We start from the raw sequence: 22,214 nt of genomic DNA, 5'->3' as shown, positions 1-22,214 counted from the left end.
TTTTCATCAGCTTTGGCTTGATGGTCACAAATTTGGCGATCTCTCAGAATATTTATGTTCCTTTCCAGCAAGGTCCTGAATTACAATGCAAAATGCTTATTCCCTCATGTCATTATTGAAATTCCTCTTCATCTGGCAGCCACTGGACTATTTTTTAAATGGACAAGCATCCAATCTTGCACACACTGTAAATGTCAATTCATTTAAAACGCTTCTCCCTAGTTTTTTTACAGGGAATTTCTTCCATAATCATTTCTCGGACTCGGTCACGGGTCAGCATTTTTGCCTGTGAGTCAAAGGTATGGGTTTAAGGTCCACTCGCAAGACTGAGCATGAAAAACATGGCCAACAGGCCAATTCTAAGAAAATGAATCACGGATGGAGCTGCCATATTTGAGATAAGATTTTAAACAACAGGTGTGTGATCTCTCAGGCAGTAAAATAATGCATGACTCTGCATGAACCAGAACAGGGGAGTTATGTTCATTAACCTACCCAATATTTATGCTTCACTTGCCATCATAAAGAACAGAAGGGATAAGATTGAACTTTTTTTGCCTTCCATCACAGTGAGGAATGTGGGGGAGTCACTGTGGTGGATGTTCATGTTAAAATGTATTTTATGTGTTTTGTTGCTCTTTATTGGTATGGCAAATCAAGTTCCTCGTATGTGGCAAACATACTTGGCTAATAAAGTATGATTATGATTATCAGGTCATTATTACAAAGGTATTTGTGAAAGCTTGTTACACACAAATTACACCACATTTCCTACATTACAACAGATGTTAAGAAAATTACTTCATTGGCAGTAAATAACGGCTAAGGTCATGGGAAACAGTGTATACATGCAAGACTTTCTTTCTTATTAGAGACTTCTTAAAATCTATTTCCCTTGGCTGAACTTTTGCTCACTTAATATCACCTTATGTAACTCAAAAACTGTAGATGTTGAAAGTAGTCGGCAGGTCGGACAGCATCGATGAAGAGAGAAGCTAGGTTAACATTTTCAATGATAAACCTTTCATCAGAATAAATTTCCTTATGTCTCCCAGTGTTATATTTAACTACTCTCGTGAACCACATTGAGATGTACGGGTGCATGTTGGTTTGGAAATCACATATGAGATGTTATACAGAGACCTGGCTCACTCCATCTATTGAAGGTAAATGGTTCCACAGAGCGATTTAATGAAAGGGTATTATAAAGGACAACATTTAGTTTATAGTTTAGTTTAGAGATACAGCGCAGCAACAAGCCCTTCGGCCCACCGGGTCCGTGCTGACCTGCGATCCTTGCACATTAACACTATCCTACACACTCTAGGGACAATTTTTACATTTAAAAGCTAATTAACCTACAAACCTGTACGTCTTTGCAGTGTGGGAGGAAACCGAAGATCTCGGAGACAACCCATGCAGGTCACGGGGAGAACGTACAAACTTCGTAGAGAGAGCACCCTTAGTTGGGATCAAAACCAGGTCTCCGGTGCTGTAAGGCAGCAATTCTACTGCTGTGCCGCCCACCATTATTCTTCAACCAAAATCATTAACACTGATTATCTAGTCATTTATGCCAGTACTATGGCCAGATCAACAACAATAAGATGAAGTACAGGGGAAAAAATATCAAGACCATGTGTCATGATGTCAAAACACCAACGAAGGAGGTGAGCGGGGTGAACACAATCCTGCCCTCATCACCAGAGCTGGTTTAGAGATGGCAGCTTCAAGTTTCTAGGCATCCACATCACCAGCAACCTAACCTCATACCTTCACACTGATGTGGTGATCAAGAAAGCACATCAGTATATTTAGTTTCTTAGATGTCTGAGAAGAAGCGACACATCCACAAGGATTCTCTTGAACCTCTGTAGATACGCAACAGATAGTATTCTGACGGGATGCATCATAGCCTGATATGGCAACTGCTCTGTTCTAAACTGCTTGAACCAGCAGAAAGCAGTGAATACAGCCCAGTCCATCACAGGCTCATCTCTTCCAGCTTTCCTGATGCAATGCACCATGAAGATGGACATGATAATGCCTTTTCTTTCTTCTACCTTCTGGGAGAAGATGCAGGAGTTAGATTCATATGTCCAGTCCTAAGAAAACCTTCTTCCCTGCAGTTATCAGCCCCCTGAACCAATCACCCCTTTCACACCTCCTTCCTGTAATATTAACTCTTAACTCTACCTCAGTCAATTATGTTGTTACCATTTATTAATATCTTGTGCACTTCTGCAGTTTGACTACAATCGTGTTTTTTACCCATCATTGTATTCATTGTTATTCAGTAAGCCCTCATTATAACGGACTATAGCGGGGGGAAATGGTCTCTGGTATTGCCGATTATCCGCTATAATCACATAAAGGATTACCGAGTAGTAGAGTTTCATTGTCCAAGTAGTAAAAACCAAGAACTACAGATACCGATTGCAAAGTGCTGGGGTAACTTGACAGATCAGGCAACATCTCTGGAGAACATGGGTAGGTGACGTTTCGGGTCAAGACCTTCCTTAACAGTGTTGGTCTGGAACTGGGTCTGGAATCCAGGTCAGTTAGTGGCCGGAGGACACATGAGGATTGGAGGAGTCATTGATCGCGGCCTTTGGTGGTGGTGGCACAAGGTCAGGCTTGGTGGTGGTGGGTGTAGCAATGGGGCGTGGTGCCAGCAGCCCGGCCCGGAGAGTGGTGCAGGCCGGAGGTGGCATTGGCAGCTTGTCCTGAAAGCGGCAGGAGCCATGGTATGGGCTGGGATGGCGGTGCGGGTACCGTTGGCAGCCCGGCCTGGAAGTGCCAAAGGGATGGTGGGGGCCCAGGGTGGCGTTGGCAGATCTGCCTAGTGGTGAAAGTTGGTAGGTCCAACTGCTATAACCAAAATCCATTATAAAGAGGTTAAAAATAATGGTTTATTGCATTTATCATTATTGTATGCATATTGCTTCCTCCGTGAGCATTATGTGAACATGGAATCTTATTGCTCATTGGTGTCTGTGACAATAAACTAATCCAATCTGATATGATCTGATGTACTCTGTTTATTTGTTGCAATATCTTGAATTTTCCCTTGATTATTTATCAACTGGATACTCATAGTCAGCGTATCTGTTGAAATGAGTTATCAATTCTTCAAATGCTTCAGAATTGTTACCCTGATACTTTGATTTATTTCACTTTAGCTATACAAGTTTTTAGCCTATTCTTTTATTATATCCCACTGTGGATCACGAAGCATTATATATCACAATAGCCTCTCATAGTTTATAATCAATGTAATCTCAGCTGCACTTTTAACAGTCATTAGCACTGTTTTCAATCTACTGAGGTTACAGTATGTATTATTTAAAAAATGGTACTGAAAGGATGTAATTTCACGAAAGTGCTCAGATGACATCCATAAACCAGTTGAGCTTCTTTCTCCTGATTTATGATATCATCAGAGCCCCTTGAGGATATTATAACCCTGATTACTTACTGAACCATACTTAATTAAATATGGATGGATAATCAGAATTTCTCTTTTCTTTTGATTTTTAAATTATAATTCTGTTCATGTTGCTAATACATCAAATTACTGATAATTAACATTTATGTTTCTATTTTTATTTTAGTTCTAAGTAATATGAAACACTAATAACCTTTTATCTATATCACTACCCACAACCAAGTGTGTTTAATATTATAAATTGTTATGCATAGTATTTTCTGTCATGTCATTGTGTTAATCCTAAAGTTGTTCAACCGTGCAATTACTTTTTATCTTGTATGGTTAGCATTCAGCTGGCATTATTAGTTTTTAAGCTGTCTGTTCCCATGTAAATCTCACTACACATTGTAATCTAATGTGATAAGACTGCATGCTTCATTGTACGGTTCCCTGAAAATGCACAAATTGAAAGGGTGGACACTATTGTCTTATTACCAGAGTGGGCTCAGTTCCTGAATATACATATTAGCAATATCATATCATAATTGTGGTCCATTATTACAAACATTATGTATCTCTTACAAATTTAAGTCAGCAGAACCTGCTTGTACCATTGTCGACGATGGATAAATTCCATTGGATATTTAGAATAGCATTGATTATCATTATTATCAAAGAGGAACTACTTGATGGGATACTCCAGCAAAATGGACTAAATTCTGAAAAGTGCATGTACATTTTTTTTAATGCAAAATGCTTGAAAATGTATATAAAATGGTGTTAGGATTATGGTGTCAGATCAATGGTGTTAGATCATCAACATCTGTAAATTCAAAGGATAAGTTTACATTTGAATTGTAATTTTTATTTTCATGTAGGTTCGACATAGGTTTTTGGTGTTGTTGTGGGTAGAGTAGGGGAGGACAACATGGCAGGGTTGGGACAGGATGTGCATACAAACGCACATAGAAGGCAGGGGGGGGGGGGGGGGGGGGGGGGGGGGGGGGGGGGGGGGGGGGGGGGGAGTAAGTAAGTTACTTCCTTTGAATTGCAATTTAAAAAAATGCAGGGAAATGAAAGATTAGGAGCAGAATGGAGATCCAGTCATGAAACCCTACATGAGTATTCCCTTGCTATTTCCTTAATGCCACCTCTCATGGAAGGTGATATTTGCTTTCTTCCTCTGGCTTACATATTTTAATTTGGCAAAATTGTTTGGTGGTTAACAGAGAACAGGGGAACCCATATAAAGGCAGAAGATAGTGTTAACAGAATTGTGGGACCTTTAACTCAATGATACAAACTTCAAAAGGTTATTTGAGGAACATTAAATTTCCGTGCAGATATGGAAGTTAACATATTGATACATGTGAACTCTAGTACACCTTCCTCACATGTGGCACCTTCGGGCCATTTTTCTATTGCTGTTGGAATTAAGGATATCTCTCATGGTAGAAGTAGACATGCATATGTTTGAGATGATGGACAAGTGTATGGAGGCCACACACCACATCTGCAGACAAATTACAGGTTCTCACTATTCATAACTATTTTCCCTGTATCTAGAAAGTGTTGTTGATGTTATTTAGGATTCATCAGTAATTTTTTCAATGTCGAAACGTGAAGAAACTTTGAATCTTGATTTGTCATCTGTGGCCATTGCAAAATAATGACGATCATATCTTGAGATGGGAATTATTTTCAAGTGAATCATCATTTAACTGTTCCCAATATCAAATGTTCAAGCATGCATTTTGACCAAGAAATCATCGGCAGATATTTCGAAGGTATTTTTTATATTTTTTCCTCTATTTACGTAGTCTATATCAGCATTTTCTTTTTGATGCTCAGTGATGGTATTATCTATTTAGAACAGTCAATATAAATCAGAGCATAAATGAGTATAGAAGTTGGGATGTAATGTTAAAATTGTACAAGGCATTGGTGAGGCCAATTCTGGAGTGTGGTGTGCAATTTTGGTCGTCTATTTATAGGAAGGATGTCAACAAAATAGAGAAAGTACAGAGGAGATTTACTAGAATGTTGCCTGGGTTTCAGCAACTAAGTTGCAGAGAAAGGTTGAACAAGTTAGGTCTTTATTCTTTGGAGCGCAGAAGGTTAAGGGGGGACTTGATAGAAGTCTTTAAAATGATGAGAGGGATAGACAGAGTTGACGTGGATAAGCTTTTCCCACTGAGAGTAGGGAAGATTCAAACAAGAGGACATGACTTTAGAATTAAGGGACAGAAGTTTAGGGGTAACATGAGGGGGAACTTCTTTACTCAGAGAGTGGTAGCTGTGTGGAATGAGCTTCCAGTGAAGGTGGTGGAGGCAGGTTTGATTTTATCATTTAAAAATGAATTGGATAGTTATATGGACGGGAAAGGAATGGAGGGTTATGGTCTGAGTGCAGGTAGATGGGACTAGGGGAGAATACGTGTTCGGCACGGACTAGAAGGGCCGAGATGGCCTGTTTCCGTGCTGTAATTGTTATATGGTTATATGGTAATAGGTGCCATGATATCTCTGATATGGTCACCAGCAATATTTGGCAACTGCTGTTTTCTAGTCTCTCTACCATTATATAGCCTGGTGGACCCACCATTATGGGAAGATAGGAGGAAATAGAAGCAAGATTGAGAACTTTTGTAAGTAGGGGCACACTTTAACCACCACTAATGAATTTAAAGCATGTTGTTAATGTGGTCTCAATGAGATATTCCTAACAGGGATTACAATCCCAGAAATTCTAGCAATCTGAAGCACAGCCCCATAAGGGTGTCATAATGCTGGAAAGCACAAATAGTTTCAAGTATGAGGCCTCTATGTCTGAGATTTCTCTGTTGAGGCCTGGAATTGCTACACACTCAGATTTCCCCAAATCCCCAGTAGCGCTGCTAAATGCTTCACACCTCTCAAGAACCTTTGAAGATTCTCAATGATTGGTAAATGAACTTCCTGCTAAATAAAAAGGACTGACCTAACATTCCCTGTGGTAACTTGCCTGGACACCCAACCCATGACAATAGATCTTCTGGTGAAATCTTCCTCAAGATGTTTGACTGATCTAATGGATAGGCTGGTCATTTGCAAATCTACAGAAATGTTTTGACAGTCAGTGAAGTCATGGTCCCAGACTGAAATACATGCCAACATTAACTGTGAAAATTCACACTCCATTGCCGGGCAGCATAGAATGATTTTTATAATTATCCACAAAAATTCCACGTGAAACTGTTAATGATTTTAAGAACTTTCCTGCCATTTAGAATGCTGCATGAATGGGTGGCCGTCACTGTAGCTGAACCTTCCTTCTGTTTCAACATTCATTGGTGTTTGATGCATTAACAAATGACTAGCTGTTAGATATATGTATCTGGGGTGGTTCCCTGAAAGGTGCTAAGGTAACGAGGCTGCTTTTCTTCCACTACAGATTTTTGTATGTGATATCCTACGAAAATAGGTACTTTTATGTAACACGTGTAACAAAAATATCTTGAAGTGTCTCACAGATCCATGTGGTTATTGATGCTATTTGATATTGCTGCGACTTGCTCTCAGGAAATATACAACTTGGTCTCCACTGTATTGTGCTTTCTGTCTTCTTAAAGAAGAAAAGCAGCAAATGTTCCCTTCAGATTTCCCAACATGTGCGAAATAGTTCCACTTGTATGGATGAATTGAGGGTATACTGCAAGTACATCTCAGAGTTAAGGGCCTGTCCCACCAGCATGCGATAGCATGCGTCTAGCGCGACCAAACGTGGTCGCTTGAGGCGTACGGCTGCGCGGGGCCGGTTCCACTTCGAACCGTGGAGGCGTATGGAGTTATGCTCACCAATCAGCTGGGCAGGAGGCGGGCCGACTGAATTTGGACGTCGCACGGCGTCAGGCGGTGATGTCATCACGCAACGGCACGCCGGGCGGTGACGTCATTGGGCAACGCCACGCGCTAGGCGTACGCCATCAAGACGAGGCGTACGACATCAAGACGCAGCGTATGACGTCAAGACGCTGCGTACACCAGTCGAGAAGCTGCCTATAGCCTCAATGCGGCTGTGGACCGACAAGCCGTTGTCGCGCAGAATTTTCGAACCATGCAAGATTTTTGGAGCCTCGCGCGATGACGGGACCAGCCCTGCACAACTTCTTACGCCTCCGCCGATCAAAGTGAGACCGGCCCCGAAGGCCCTATGCCTCAAGCGACCATGTTTGGTCGTGCTAGACGCATGCAATCGCATGCTGGTGAGACAGGCCCTTTACCGACAATCTTTTCACGAGTAACAATCGGGAAATTAGCAACTGCCACAAAGTGCTATGCCATGTCACTAAATACCAATACCAAGCGCCACTCGTTAAAGTATGGTAGCATTTCCTTCAGACACACAACTAAGAGGTTGAATTGAAGGAACTTGTACATTTGCCCCAAGCTGAATTGCTGCCAGCAGAAGACGTAATGCTAAAAGCAATTTTCAGTTTAAATTAACCCAGGCAATCCTGAGAGTACAAAAGGCCAAACTGAAGTCCATAATGCATGCTTCAGCTTTCCTGGTTCAGCAAGTTTGGTTAAAATTGCATTTGAACTTTCATATTTAAGGGACAGAGTTCCAATTAAAGTAGAAGTCCCAGGCTCTAAAAGCTTTACTTATTGTAATTTGTGTGTTGCTACAATTTCTCACACACCCATCATAAATGGATGAATCTATCAAAATAAAATTAATGATATCCGGATAAGTGTCCACATAGAGCAAACTTATTACAACCCTTTTAATTGTATTTCAGAATGCTTATCCTTGCCACACATGAACTGCGCCAACCAGTGAGGGAGAAATATTTAGCTTTCAATTCTGCAATGATGTACGAAGACTTTGAGTTGATGGAGATATTGATTCCTGTTCCATTGATTTCCAAATCAAATTAAGTAAGGAAACAGCTGGAAGAAAAATAATAGAGATTAGTGTCTTCTATTTATGGTAATCGTGCAAGGGACAAAAAGTTAAAATTTGTTCACTGAAATTTGTTCATTGTAAAAATTAATTACCTCATATAACATCATAATTCCAGGCCAAATTCCCTCAAATTATGCAAAATGGTGTAGCACTTTTTCTAAAGAAAATACATTGATAATGCCTCCTTGATATATTTGTCATTAAATCATGAGAAAGAGGTTTTTGAATTAACTCATTAATAGGACCAAACAATCTTCTGGTTGTAAATAACATTGGCAACAGGATCCCAACAGAAAATTACATGGATTGCTGCAATTCCACTCTGCAAAATTGCAATAAGAAATGAAAATGAATGCAGGAGCATTTTGAGCAAAGTAAAGGAGATTGCTCTCTGTATTTCTGATGTCATTCTGAGGAATATTGATGTTGACACTGGATGCCCAAAATCAAAAAAATATTAATTCTATCAATATTGACAACCCTTTCTTAAATATATTTAAATCATTTAAAAGTTTTGTACATGGTTGTCATCCATTACAAAATTATTACTGGTCGTACAAATGCAATAAAGACAGGCCTAGAGAAGATATCTGAAGAATTTCTAATTCCAAACAATATCTAATGTAATATTGTTTATCTCTTCTGCAGAATAATGTAGTAAGAACAAAAAGCTTGCAATTAAAAAAATAAAAATAAAAGCCTATGATGAAAAGGGATAGGAGCATTTATGTGATTAGTTTTAAATCATGCATATTAATAGGCTAATGGGACTTTCTCACGGGGCGACTTGACGCAAGATGTAACCAGAGTGAAGTGGTCGTGGTCTAGCACGATATCACACGATATAACGGGGGGTAGATAAAGAGTTCCGACAGATACTCGGCATTCTGTTATTTGTGCGAGTGACTTGTCCGTCTCCCGAGCTTTCCCGTTAAATCTTGAATGAACATTGTGAACTGTGAAGTGTTGTTAAATCATCACGTGGCACAAATACAGATAACCTTTTTTAAGACAAGCATTACAAGTGAAAATTGCCTGTCCTCATGCATAATTTATTTTATGGCTCTTGGAGACATGATTCCAACTTCAAACACAGAGCGTGTAAAAGCTGTCTGTGACTTTTTTACTTTGCAGCTGCAGGGCACAGACACACTTATAAGAGAAGTTTAAGTTAACTGCAAAAACAGCACTTTTACATCAATAGCAATGTATGTTTTTAAATCATGGATAACATTAAATGGTTTTCCTGTTGATGTACTAATATATCGTTATATATACTGATATTGAGCGTTTTTCTTTTCTGCATGTGTAGATGCCACTGGCGCAATTAGAACTCTTATTTTATTGAAAGTGTTATTGAGACCACCTTTTTTACTCGCCTTCTGCCCCCTCTGTCCAGCTTCCGGGTTCACCGTTCGCAGGAGTTCCCACGGTAAACGCAAGAGTTATTACGGATATCACACTGGCCACTACGTCCATATAATGTTTCAATGTTCAACCACAAGTGTACAAGTCACTCTTGGAGAAATTGCTTGAATTTTCTCCCAAGTCAACAAGTTACACGAGTACCTGCCATTAGCGCCACGGTGGTCCACGGTGGTCCATGAATGCCGTACGGTTATCGTACGAGGTTCCCACGATGTTCAACTCTGGTTACCTCTTGCGTCAAGTCGCCCCATGAGAAAGCCCCATTATGATTTCAAATCTCGCCACAAAGTATTTCAAAAGAGCAGTTCTCAAATTTACAAAGGACTAGCTAAGAATAATGAAATAAATTAGTATTTCCATAACTGCATTGCCAGCAGTTGCACATGTATCATCAATGTAAGATTAAGATCAAGTGCTAAAATCTGGAAATATTAATCAAAATCTATGTACAGTAATACTTAAAGTTGAGCTATGAAGATCTATTTTTAAGAATTGCTATGTGAATGCTAAGGTCCAGCCTAAGAGATTGTATTTTGCTTTCCAATTGGGATTTCTGGTAAAATATAAAGCAAAATACAATCTCTTAGGCTGGACCTTAGCATTCGCATAGCAATTCTAGAAAAAGCATGTCATCCAATTGCGCAGATTTCTTCACAGAATTTCAAGTTCAAGTGAGTTTATTGTCATGTGTCCCTGATAGGACAATGAAATTCTTGCTTTGCTTAGCACACAGAACATAGTAGGCATTTACTACAATGTTACTACAATTTCCCCAATGTGCAAACTTTATCCTTAGAAATACCAGAGTAGCACATACACAGAGGTGCTGTAGCAGCAAGTTCCCCTCCAAGTGATGCATCGTTGCTTTTAGGTTGTTGCTAGGTATAAATATTGGAACTACTTATTACAGAATTGTGAGCAAACCTTCACGACGATGCCAACTATTGAAGAAGGCAGCTCAGCACCATCTTTTTAAGGGCATCTAGGGAAGGACAATAAATGCTAGCCTCAGCAGATAGTCATGGAACCCAGAAACATGATTTTTGACACGTTGTGTCCTTGCCAGCCATCAAGTACTTATCAAGACTAATCAGTTTCCACTGAAGAAGGGTTTCGGCCCGAAACGTTGCCTATTTCCTTTCGCTCCATAGATGCTGCTGCACCCGCTGAGTTTCTCCAGCATTTTTGTGTACCTTCGATTTTCCAGCATCTGCAGTTCCTTCTTAAACAGTTTCCACACTTGTCCTGTGATCTTCCCTGCCGTGGCATTTCAACTATGAAATGTTGTCTCTAACATCCCCTCAGGTAATGCATTCCTGATTTCAACCATATTCTGGGTGAAAATAATTCTTCATCCACTATCCTCTATGTTTCCTGCCCTTTACCCTGAACCTATGAACTCTATATTATAGAACGTTCCTCAAGCCCAAATAACATTTAAAAAGATTCAAAAGGAAAATAATGCAGATCCTTGAAATCTAAAAACAAGAAATGTTCAGCAATGTCAGGCAGTCTTTCTTAATGGCGAAAAGGATATTTCAAATCCTGTGACTTATTATTTGTTTTTTCCCCCCCCCCCCCCCCCAAAGATTGTCAGATATGTTGAGCATTGCCAGCATTTAGTGTTTAGTTTTTAAATCCCATTTTGATTTTATAAGCTATTGTGGATTCTGTTGTAATTCTGGTAAGAATTTGTAATCGGTCCCTTCAACAATTACACTCTCCTCTCTTCCTTGTTCTGGGGTTATATAATTTCCCCCTTGTTATTGGTTCATCAACTGTTTGAATATTTACTCCTTATTTATCCCAATTTATCTCTCTCATAAATATTATGGGATCTTTGCATAATTTATCTATATTTTAGGAAGCTGTATTAAAATTAGATCCTTCATAATTTCAATCCTCTGCCCTCACCCTATCCCCAATTTTCAAAGCATTCTGCTCTGCTTTAAGCAATATAGTTAAAGCAGAAATGCATATAATATTCATGTTATTAGTTAACAAAGGTACATCAGAATTATGTTCTTAAAGTCGACTTCAATCATTTACACAACTTGGCCACCAAGCTTATCGACAGGTACACCATCACACTGTCACCGTACTGCTTTAGTTATATCACTATGTACAGCTTTGAATTTGACAGTGCTACTTTTGCTTTAATCATTATACATTTTATCATTATCATGCTTTAATTATACATTTTCACATTCTTTCTGCATACTTATGTATTTTTTTGTTTAATTTGGCCAGAGACTCAGCACTTGGTGGAACCAACCAGAAGCAGCTCAAGTTGGGAATCATGGCAACAATAGAAACATTTTTGGTTTAATTGACAACACAGATGATATATGTGGTCTGGCGAGTTAGATGGAGCTCTAGGGGCTAGTGGAGTCAAGGGATATGGGGAGAAGGCAGGCACGGGTTATTGATAGGAGACCATCAGTCATGATCACAATGAATCGCGGTGCTGGCTCGAAGGGCCGAATGGCCTCCTCCTGCACCTAGTTTCTATATCTATGTTTCTATGGACAATATATAAAGTGCATTTGCAGATCACACCTTTCCAAATGTCACTTCAAATGACTGATATGGCATTCACACTTCTTTGCAAAAACTGCAGCTGACTTACAGATAAGTTCAAAAATATACCATTTTCTGTTTTGGCAAACATTAAAATAAATGTTGTTAATTTTTTGTTGCTCTGGAATTCATCATTTTTTTTTTGCTCTCTTTTTTTTTTTCCGATACACGATTTTAGATTAAATATATATTGTAATTTCTCCTCTCTAATAAAGATATAGGCACACTAAACCTGATTAAACTCTTTTCATAGAGTGTGTTATTTTGTTTAGATCTTAAATGTTGCTGTTTGATCATTGCTGACTACAAAATACTGGCCATTATCTTTATAACGCCTGCCAACTAACACTATCCACGTTAAGAAGGCACAGAAATGATAAATTATTTATTTTGTACTATTGACGTGATTAATGTAGTCTAATGGGCTCCTTGCTAAATCTGTAATATGCATATATCCTACTACATAATTTAAGGTTGAAATGCTGTATTACCAGTTTCAGTCGCTGTTGTAGCAGTCTTTTGATGATGTAGCTGTTGGGATGGTTGTAATCTTGAACTTCCAGATGTAGGATGTGAGAATGTCCTTGCAACAAAGAGCTGCCCAAAAATGAGGAAGTTGATGTTCTTCATTTTATCCTGCATTATGTTCTCATTATACATGTCAATTATTGAAAATGTCTCTGCAACAGATTTTACACTAAAGATAGTCTCAGTAGTTTTGAGTATAGAAGCTGGGATGTAATGTTAAAATTGTACAAGGCATTGGTGAGACCAAATCTGGAGTATGGTGTACAATTTTGGTCGCCCAATTATAGGAAGGATGTCAACAAAAATAGAGAGAGTACAGAGGAGATTTACTAGAATGTTGCCTGGTTTTCAACAACTAAGTTACAGAGAAAGGTTGAATAAGTTAGGTCTTTATTCTCTGGAGCGCAGAAGGTTAAGGGGGGACCTGATAGAGGTCTTTAAAATGATGAGAGGGATAGACAGATTTGATGTGGACAAGCTTTTCCCTTTGAGAATAGGGAAGATTCAAACAAGAGGACATGACTTCAGAATTAAGGGACAGAAGGTTTAGGGGTAATATGAGGGGGAACTTCTTTACGCAGAGAGTGGTGGCGGTGTGGAATGAGCTCCCAGTGGAATATGCATATGGAGGCATAATTTAAAGTTGGTATGCATTACCAGTTTCAGTCATTGGATAGGCAGTCTTTTGATGATGAGCTGTTGGGATGGAGGTAATATGGTTGAGTGCAGGATGTGAGAATGTCCTTGCAACAAAGAGCTGCCCAAAAATGAGGAAGTTGATGTTCTTCATTTTATCCTGCATTATGTTCTCATTATACATGTCAATTATTGAAAATGTCTCTGCAACAGATTTCACGCTAAAGATAGTCTCAGTATAAATAATTTGTTGGCCATAAAAATCAGCAAATGCTATGAGTAAGCAATTTCCCAAGTCATTCCTCTTCTGTTACTATTTCACTTTACATGGATGCATTGTGAATGATGCATGGACGGTGGCACAGTGATAGAATTGCTGCCTTACAGCGCCAGAGACCCGGGCTCGATCCTGACTATGGGTGCTATCTGGAACGTACGGAGTTTGTATGTTCTCCCTGTGGCCTGCGTGGGTTTTCTCCAGGGGCTTCCGCACTCCAAAGACGTAGAGGTTTGTAAGCTAATTTGCTTGGTAAAATTGTAAATTGTCCTCAACGTAATGTTGGCTGAAGGGCCTGTTTCCGCACTGTATCTCTAAACTAAACCAAAACTAAACTATTCAGTAAATCTCCACAAAGTAACTACGTAGATTTTCTATTGTTTGTTGAAGGGAGGAAATATTTGAATCTATTTTCTCCGGCCTCTTCATCTTGAAAACATCACAAAGGGAGAAAATATGTATGATTTATCTTCTATTCGTAGATGATGGGCCAGACTTTGCAGCTGTAATAACAGTACTTATGTCAGCACCCACTGTTATTACTTTTAGATACTGATAGGAGATTTAGTTTTCCATACATGTACACTTAAAAATGAAAATCTTGACATTTCTATCAGTGATACCCTACACCTTGACAGAGTGTGTTACAGAGGGTGTTACCGTGCGCTTTATCCAAAAATCAGTTAAATTAAATAAATGTAACTTTTTAAATTGACTTTTTGTCTGTAAAATAAACTGCTGCAGCATTTTGAAGTGGAATAGCAGAAATTTAAACAGCATACAAAGCCACAAATAAAGCTAAGCAATTGAATGCTTAAAAAAAAATCCCAGAATTATTTCAAAATTCCTTTCATTCTCCAATAATAAAAAAACAAATGATTTTACATTATATTTCAGCCTCTACCTTCTGTACATTTCCCATTATTTATTTTGCTATTTATAAAATATTAAGTCAAAAAAAATTATTATTTGCCTGTTTGTAGTTGAAATTTTTTCACCTCAAATAGCTGTTCCATTTAACGACATTTGTGATAGTGCATGCCTTGTTCCTTTACACAAGGCACCAGACTGTGATTTGTCAGCAAAGGAGAAGTACACACCAAAGGACCATTTTTAGATCTACAGAAGTGGCGGCGCTGCCTTGCAGCTGCGGCTCGCCTGCAGTCCGTTTGTCTTTTTTTTTCTTTTCTTTTGTCCCGTTGTTACAGTTTATTTCGGTTTATTTTAGCTGTGTATGTGTGAGGGGTGAGAGAAACATGTTTTTTAACTCTTCCTTCAGGGGGGGGGATGCGACCTTTCTTGCCGTATCCCCCGTCTCTGTCTGCGCTGAGGCCTATCGCAGAGCTGGTGGCCTCCAACTGGGACCGACCTCGAGGCTCCAGAGGCAGAGCCAGCCAGGACTTACCAACGCAAGGCTGGCCAACTTCGGGGCTCTGGTGGTGTTGCAACCCGACTTCCGACCCGACTTCGGAGCCTCGGATGCTCGGCCATGGGCCAGTGGACGACATCGTCGGGAGCTCGCGGGTCACAGGTTGGTGACCTGTTTTTCTGGAGCTCCAGCAACAACAGCTGGACTGGAGGGCGGCAGCTTTGACCGCCCCAGGCCGCGGAGTTTGAACCGGCCCGTTCGCGGAGCTCGGATTCAGACGCGTGACTTGCTTACCATCACCCGGCGGGGTCACGACATCGGAGGCCTGGATCGCCTCAGCGCGGAGGGAGAGCAAGGGGGGAAGAGACAAAGACTTTGGGACTTTTTGCCTTCCATCACAGTGAGGAGGTGCCTGGTGGACTCACTGTGGTGGATGTTAAACTGTGTTGAGTGTGTGTTTTGTTATTTATTCTATGTTATGACTGCAGGCTAAACCATTTTGTTGCACTGAAAAGTGCCATGACAATAAAATTGAATCTGAATCGGAATCGGAATCGGAATCAGATCCCAATCAGTGAATGTGCTATTCTTAGGTACTTTTTATCCAGTTTGGAAATAAAAGTCTACTTTTCAATGCAAAATCTAGTAATCCATTCTTTCACTTTGCAGCCATAGGTGTGACTCTGTGGGGAAGCACAAACTCAATTTAGCATCTTGCAAATTCGGGACTAAAGGTTACGGTCTCATGAAATGAATGATGTTGTCGTGATGTGATGCAAATGCTAGTGAGAGTCCTCAACTCCACATATTCTACCTCCACACTTTCTACTTCCACGCAGCATTTGTGTACTCAAGCAATCTGGAGTAACATTAGTATAATGTGATGCATTTGGGATTTTAGGACTTTGCAATAAAACTGCCAAAGTCTGCATTACTGTCTTTTAAAGAGGGGAAAAAATCTTTATTCATCGTTTTAACCTTCAGTAGATTAAAGTAGTATTTCTGCAACAAAATGAAAAATATAACAAGATTAAAACTTTTGCATTTTAAAAGCACTGAAGGAGGTGACAAAAAACATAAAACAAATGTGCCCTGTCTGAAGAAATAGCTGTGTGAAATAAGTCAGTCTGGGCAAAGTTCAAGTGCATGTGCGGAATACTAAGATTATAATGCAGGACATTTGATCAATTCTCAGGAAATCTGCATTATTTCCCAGACTGCTATTAATCACCTCAGTAATAAAAGTAAACTGCAATGAAGGTGAAATGTAAGTTCACAACATGATTTTAGGCTACATTTCTAACACTGTTTCATTATTTTACAGAACAACCAAGATTACAAAATGGGTAATTCCTTAACTGCTGCCTAAATGTTTTACAATTCTTTTTCAATTTCTATTCATTCTTCATAGCAATACATAAATGAGTACATGATGATACCATTTTAAAGGCCACCAGTAATCAATTCAATTTGTCATCATGTACCAATTTATCTATTTCTATATCAATAATTTATGATACCTGTTTTGAACAGATTTATCATGTGATATTGTGATCCCATGGTCTTAACTGTTCTTCAATCCTGAAATTCAAGGGTTCACAAGCTAAATGGCAGAACTTTGTAAATATATAATGTGGAATCAGTGTTTTAGTTTAGGCAGACAGTTTCCTGAAGAACAGAGTAAATGTTAAGGGAGTCACAATAGGACCAGAACTGGCACGGCTGACTGAAAACGAACAAATACAACTGAAGGTATCAAGGGGTTGGGTAATAAGAAAGTAAATTATGCAAAAAGCGCAACCAAAACCTTAGAATTAATGAAGGACGAGTACTGATCGTGTCCAAATCAACATGAAGTCCCTATATTTCAGAAATGGGGTTTGCGGTTTAGTAATCAAAGTTGAAATAGCTCTAGTGCTTGGAAATTTCATGTTCTGGTGCCTTTTCATTCCCATGGGTGAAGAATGACAAACAGCTATTTCTATGTCATTTTAATTAATTTGGAAAATTCTAAAAGCATTTTCAGTTCAGTTCTACATCAACTGGGTCCATCTTGATTATTTCACTGGATTTTATTGCTGATCTTAAATTAAATCATTTTCTTCACATCCATGCTATCACAACAGTTTTAGAGATATTAATCAAGTCTCTTCACAGCTTTCCTTTTTCCAAGTAAAAAGCGAAGCAGAATGTTCATCCTATCCTGATACACATCTGGCTGGACTCCTCCTTGGTGTTCAAAGGAGCCTACCCAATCTTAGAAATTGTGTTTTCAATTCCAGAGTGAGCAGCAGTGGGCCCAGCACTGAGCTTGTGGAGTACCACAACGTATCTGCTACTCCAGGTAGCTACCCATTTATTCCCACAATCTACTTTGTCATAGCTAGTAATTAATTCTGATATTTGTCCTTAAACCCTACAATTTCTGATCGTATTTCCTCATCCATTATGGGAAACTTATCCAAGACCTTATGAAAATGTAGATGAATTACAAAGCAGCACTACAGAATCAGAAACTAAGATTTTAACATAGTAACTTTAAGAAAGCCTGTTTTTGTTTCTAGGGTTGTTTTTAATGCATGCAGTAAAGTCCCACAGGTAAAGTTTAATCCATATTCCTATTAATTTTTATCCATCTCATGTTGTTAACACAAATACATTTTGCTAATTTATTTTTTCCACACAGAGAGTGGCGAGTCTGTGGCCACAGATTGTAGTTGAGACCAGTTCAATGGCTATATTTAAGAGGGAGTTAGATGTGGCCCTTGTGGCTAAAGGGATCAGGGGGTATGGAGAGAAGGCAGGTACAGGATACTGAGTTGGATGATCAGCCATGATCATTTTGAATGGCGGTGCAGGCTCGAAGGGCCGAATGGCCTACTCCTGCACCTATTCTCTATGTTTCTATGTTAATTTCCAAACTTCTAGTAGACACAAAATGCTGGAGTAATTCAACGGGACAAGCAACATCTCTGGAGATAAGGAATAGGCGACATTTCGTTTCTAGAATTCTATAATTCAAATAGGTCAAGCCAGTTCATAAGAAACTCAGATAACTGAATTATTATTCTTTGCAGACGTTGATAAGATTCATTGCCCATATGACCCGAAGGGGATAATTTGGAGTGTCTGTTTTATAGACCTGACAAAAGCATGGAACAGGTGTTGAAAAGACAAAAAAAAGTACATTCTAATTAGTTATTCAGCATTGTGTCTTAATCCTGTCCTTTTTATTCTAAATCTAGAAAGAGACAAATGCCATTCTAATACAGCCTCAAAGAAACATTGATATGAAGCTCATGGAGAAGAAAAAAATGAAAATAGCCAAAACTATCGAAAAACATGCATTTGTAACACTGCATTTGAAAGATGTGGGATGAAATCGTGCAGGCTAAGATACCCAGGTTTTTCCACATCATAGGACATCAAAATATCCATCAAATTTGCATTAAACTGGCAGTGCTTGGATTCCAAAGGTAGGAAATCATACTTGGAATTGGTCAAGTCACGATGAGTCACAGGGAGATCATGATCACACACATGAAGACGCTAAACCAAGTGGTAAATTTTACGAGTCTACCTGTTTTTTCTGAGAAGTTTCCAGGTTGTTTAATTACCTTCTGAAAAATAAGTTTAATGAACAAATTCAGACACGTAAATGTTATTTCATTGGTTGCCATGACTTGTTTAATTTTTCATAACTGTTCAATTCAAAATAATTGGCTGTTCAATTCAAAATAATTGGCTGCCATGTGCTTAGCAGAATATATCACGCCATCTGTGTTTGCACAAGGTTGGCTTGGTTTCTTCCCCCAAGCACAATTCAAAGCCAGTTTGAATTGACCTAGAAATATATGTATCAAAATAAACTTTTGGGGTATGAACAGGTGTGGTTCTGTTCAGATTGCATCAGATAATTTCAGGGTAAAATCAGCCAGAAGTCCAGGGTGATACAAAAAGGAGCAGGTTAACATTAAGGGAACATTTTGAAAAACAGCAAGAAGGGGAAAATACACTTGATAATAATCATGAGAATTTTCTAAATGGAGTATAACTGATTGCAAAGTTACAATATAATTCTACATCACTTGGAACATTAATTGTTTTTTCTTAGAACTCCGATGTAATAGCAGGAATAATCATTGAGAGCATACATTATACATCTGGCCTGGCTAATGCCAGGAATCTGAGATTACAATTAGGCAAACTGAAATACTGTAAGTATTTCTGAAAGTCATAATGTGTAGAAAGGAACTGCAGATGGTAGTTTACACCGAAGATAGGTTCCAAATGCTGGAGTAACTCAGTAGGACAGGCAGCATCTCCGGAGAGAAAGAATGGGTGACATTTTGGGTCAAGACCAATCTTTCAGACTGTAAAAGGATCTTGACCCAAAACACACCCATTTCTTCTCTGAAAGTCATAACCCTGTTTGACGTTAGAGAATGAGTGACACAATACCCTAATTTAAAATGATTATTATGATATAGGATTGTATCTTGGGGTATAGGAGGCTTCTGTATGTAGGAGTTTTGAATGCAGAATAAATGGTGGTATGATGGCACCCTAATTAATGCTGCAACTCCAGGGAGCCAGCTTCCATCCTGCCCTTGGATGCTGCCTGTAAGGGCATTTCATTGCTTGGGTGTTTTGATCTTCTCCCCGATTTGATATTGTAAGCTACCCCCTAATGTATACATGGCAAAATTACTAAAGGGGAGATTTGAGGCATTTGAGAGGAGCTTTAGGGCTACAGGAAAATTAGAAGATGGGAAAGGGATGAATGCGTTTGTTCTGTTTGGACCCAACAAAGGCTGTATGACCACCTATTATATTGTAATAAGTAAGCAAACATGTTTTGCCTAAGAGAACAGAAGCTGTACCATTGTAACTTTTGAGGGAAATGTGAATACATATTTAAGTCAATAACGATGATGAGACATTAGGGATCAAACCTGACAATAGAACTAATTTTGACTGGTATAGCAAAACTTTGCTATATAGCAGAATAGATGCCATGGATGTTTGGTCTCCAGTGGTTTATATATTTTACATAAAACTATGCCCACCACCAATAGTCATTCGGTAGTATTTGATTGAACAGTCAAATTCCTCAAGCATACATTTGAATGAATGAATCTCTGAATGGGAGATGGTGACAGAGCCAATGTAAGAGGAAATTCTCTCTAACTTCTCATCGAGCTATTTGTTATAAAGATAATTGTCTGGGACTTCATTGGTAGGTGAAACCATCACTCAGATCTTATTGCTGGAACACCAGACATACCTGAAATAAGGTGCCATGGTTTATCATCCAGGACAATGTGCAAGCTAACTGCAGACATGGCCTACAATAAAGAATTAAGCAATTCCAAGCCATTATATCTGATCAAAAATCTAGTTTTGCCTTGAATGATGTAGGACAGTTTACAAATTAAATAATTTGCATAACCATCCCCATGTTCCATGAATATGCTCAGGAGCAGAGTACGATAAAGATCAAAGAGACAATGATTATTAACCAGAAATGAAATCAGCTTCCCACCTTTCTCCTCAACTCTCTCAAACACCTAACTCTAGCCAACTGAAGTCACACCATGCATAGACAAGATTTGATTTGGCATAGGGCTGCACAATATCCCAGCTACTTTCAAGAGAAATGCTCCAAGATAGCTGTACCTCTAAACCTAGTGCTTCTGAGTGACCACACCATTTCCATTTACCGACAGTGGGAAAATTACCCGGGCATGTTATAGTCACAATAAAAGGGCCAATCCAATATAGCCAATTACCACTCTATCAATCTATTCTGTCATCATAACAGCGAGATGTGATCACCAGTGCCTTCCAGAAGTAATGTGCTCAGTTTGTGTTCCACTAGGACCATACAGCCTTGAAAGCCCTGCATATAAAAAGCTGCTATGAGTTTTTAGAATAAATAATTCATACGGTTAGATATTCTCAAAAGCTTAAGAGGCGAAAGCACCACGTGTGCATTACTGCCTGAATAGCTAGAGGGAGAAGTCACATTGGTTTAAATACCCACCAATATTCATTAAACTCAACCGATGGCACTTGCAGCAACACGCCTCTAGATCAGTTGGTTGCAACCCCAAGCAAAAGCGTGGAACCATCAAAATAATAGGGAATATGAAAGAAAAAAATCCTTCAACAATTCAATATGAAACTGGATTTCACACTGGGATTCTGTCACGTCGCCGCTCACGAAATTGAAAAAACAAAACAAATTCAAGGTTTTAAAACGAGTTTGAACTTTATTTCCACTGTTAGTAGAGGTTGGTGAGCGCCGGTCAAAGTCCCCTTGGCTCTGGCGGCTTCCCGGAGCGCGGCACCGTCGGACCGGCTGCAGGAGAGCTCTTGCCTCGGGCACCTCACCTCACACAACCTACTCCGGGAGTCGGTGTTGGTCGGCGCCCACACACGCCGGCTCTTGGCACGGTAACTCGCCGACGGCGTGGACGCGCATATTTAATCCCACACAACGCACCTGTCCCGCCGAGCCCTCGGGTGTTGCTGCTTCCCTGCATTTGTCTCCTTCACGGCGGCGCGGCCTGCAGGCTCCGCGGGCACGACGCGCGTCCCCGGCCCGCCCCGCACCGCCCGGTCACAGAGTGAGGACGTGAGTGTGTTGGAGCCCAGTCTGATGAAGGGTCCCGGCCCGAAACGTCACCCATTCCTTCTCTCCAGAGATGCCGCCTGGTCCCGCTGAGCTACTCCAGCTTTTTGCGTCCATCTCCATGGAGCCATACAACGTGGAAACAGGCCCTTCGGCCCAACTCACCCATACCGGCCCACATGTCCCAGCTACACTTGTCCCACCTGCCTGCGTTTGGCCCATGGCCTCTAAACTTACCCGATCCAGTCCCATGTCGTTCGGCGCTTCTTCAACGCTCGGGCCTTCGCAAACACCGTGCATGGGATTTATTTTACGAACCAGATTTCAGGTCTCAGCATAGTCTCTATGGTGGTTGCGTTTTTTGTAAGCAGGCATTCCCCC

General features: G+C 39.8%; 1 protein-coding gene across 3 annotated transcripts in view; it reads left to right on the top strand.

The window, feature by feature from the left end:
• The first annotated feature begins 21,268 nt into the window (after positions 1-21,268).
• The window catches only part of fggy (FGGY carbohydrate kinase domain containing), a 165,287-nt gene continuing 164,341 nt past the window's right edge, over positions 21,269-22,214 (top strand). Inside the window, exon 1 of one of the 3 annotated variants that reach the window (XM_055641859.1) lies at positions 21,269-21,655. The gene's annotated coding sequence lies outside the window, so the exon portion shown is untranslated. The remainder of the gene's footprint in view (positions 21,656-22,214) is intronic. The other 2 variants (XM_055641858.1, XM_055641857.1) reach the window with 2 other exon arrangements.

Source organism: Leucoraja erinacea, chromosome 10 (genome assembly GCF_028641065.1).
Source record: "Leucoraja erinacea ecotype New England chromosome 10, Leri_hhj_1, whole genome shotgun sequence".
Taxonomy (NCBI): Eukaryota; Metazoa; Chordata; class Chondrichthyes; order Rajiformes; family Rajidae; genus Leucoraja; species Leucoraja erinaceus.
Note: the sequence above shows the minus strand (reverse complement) of the source record. Positions and strands in the feature narration are given on the sequence as shown.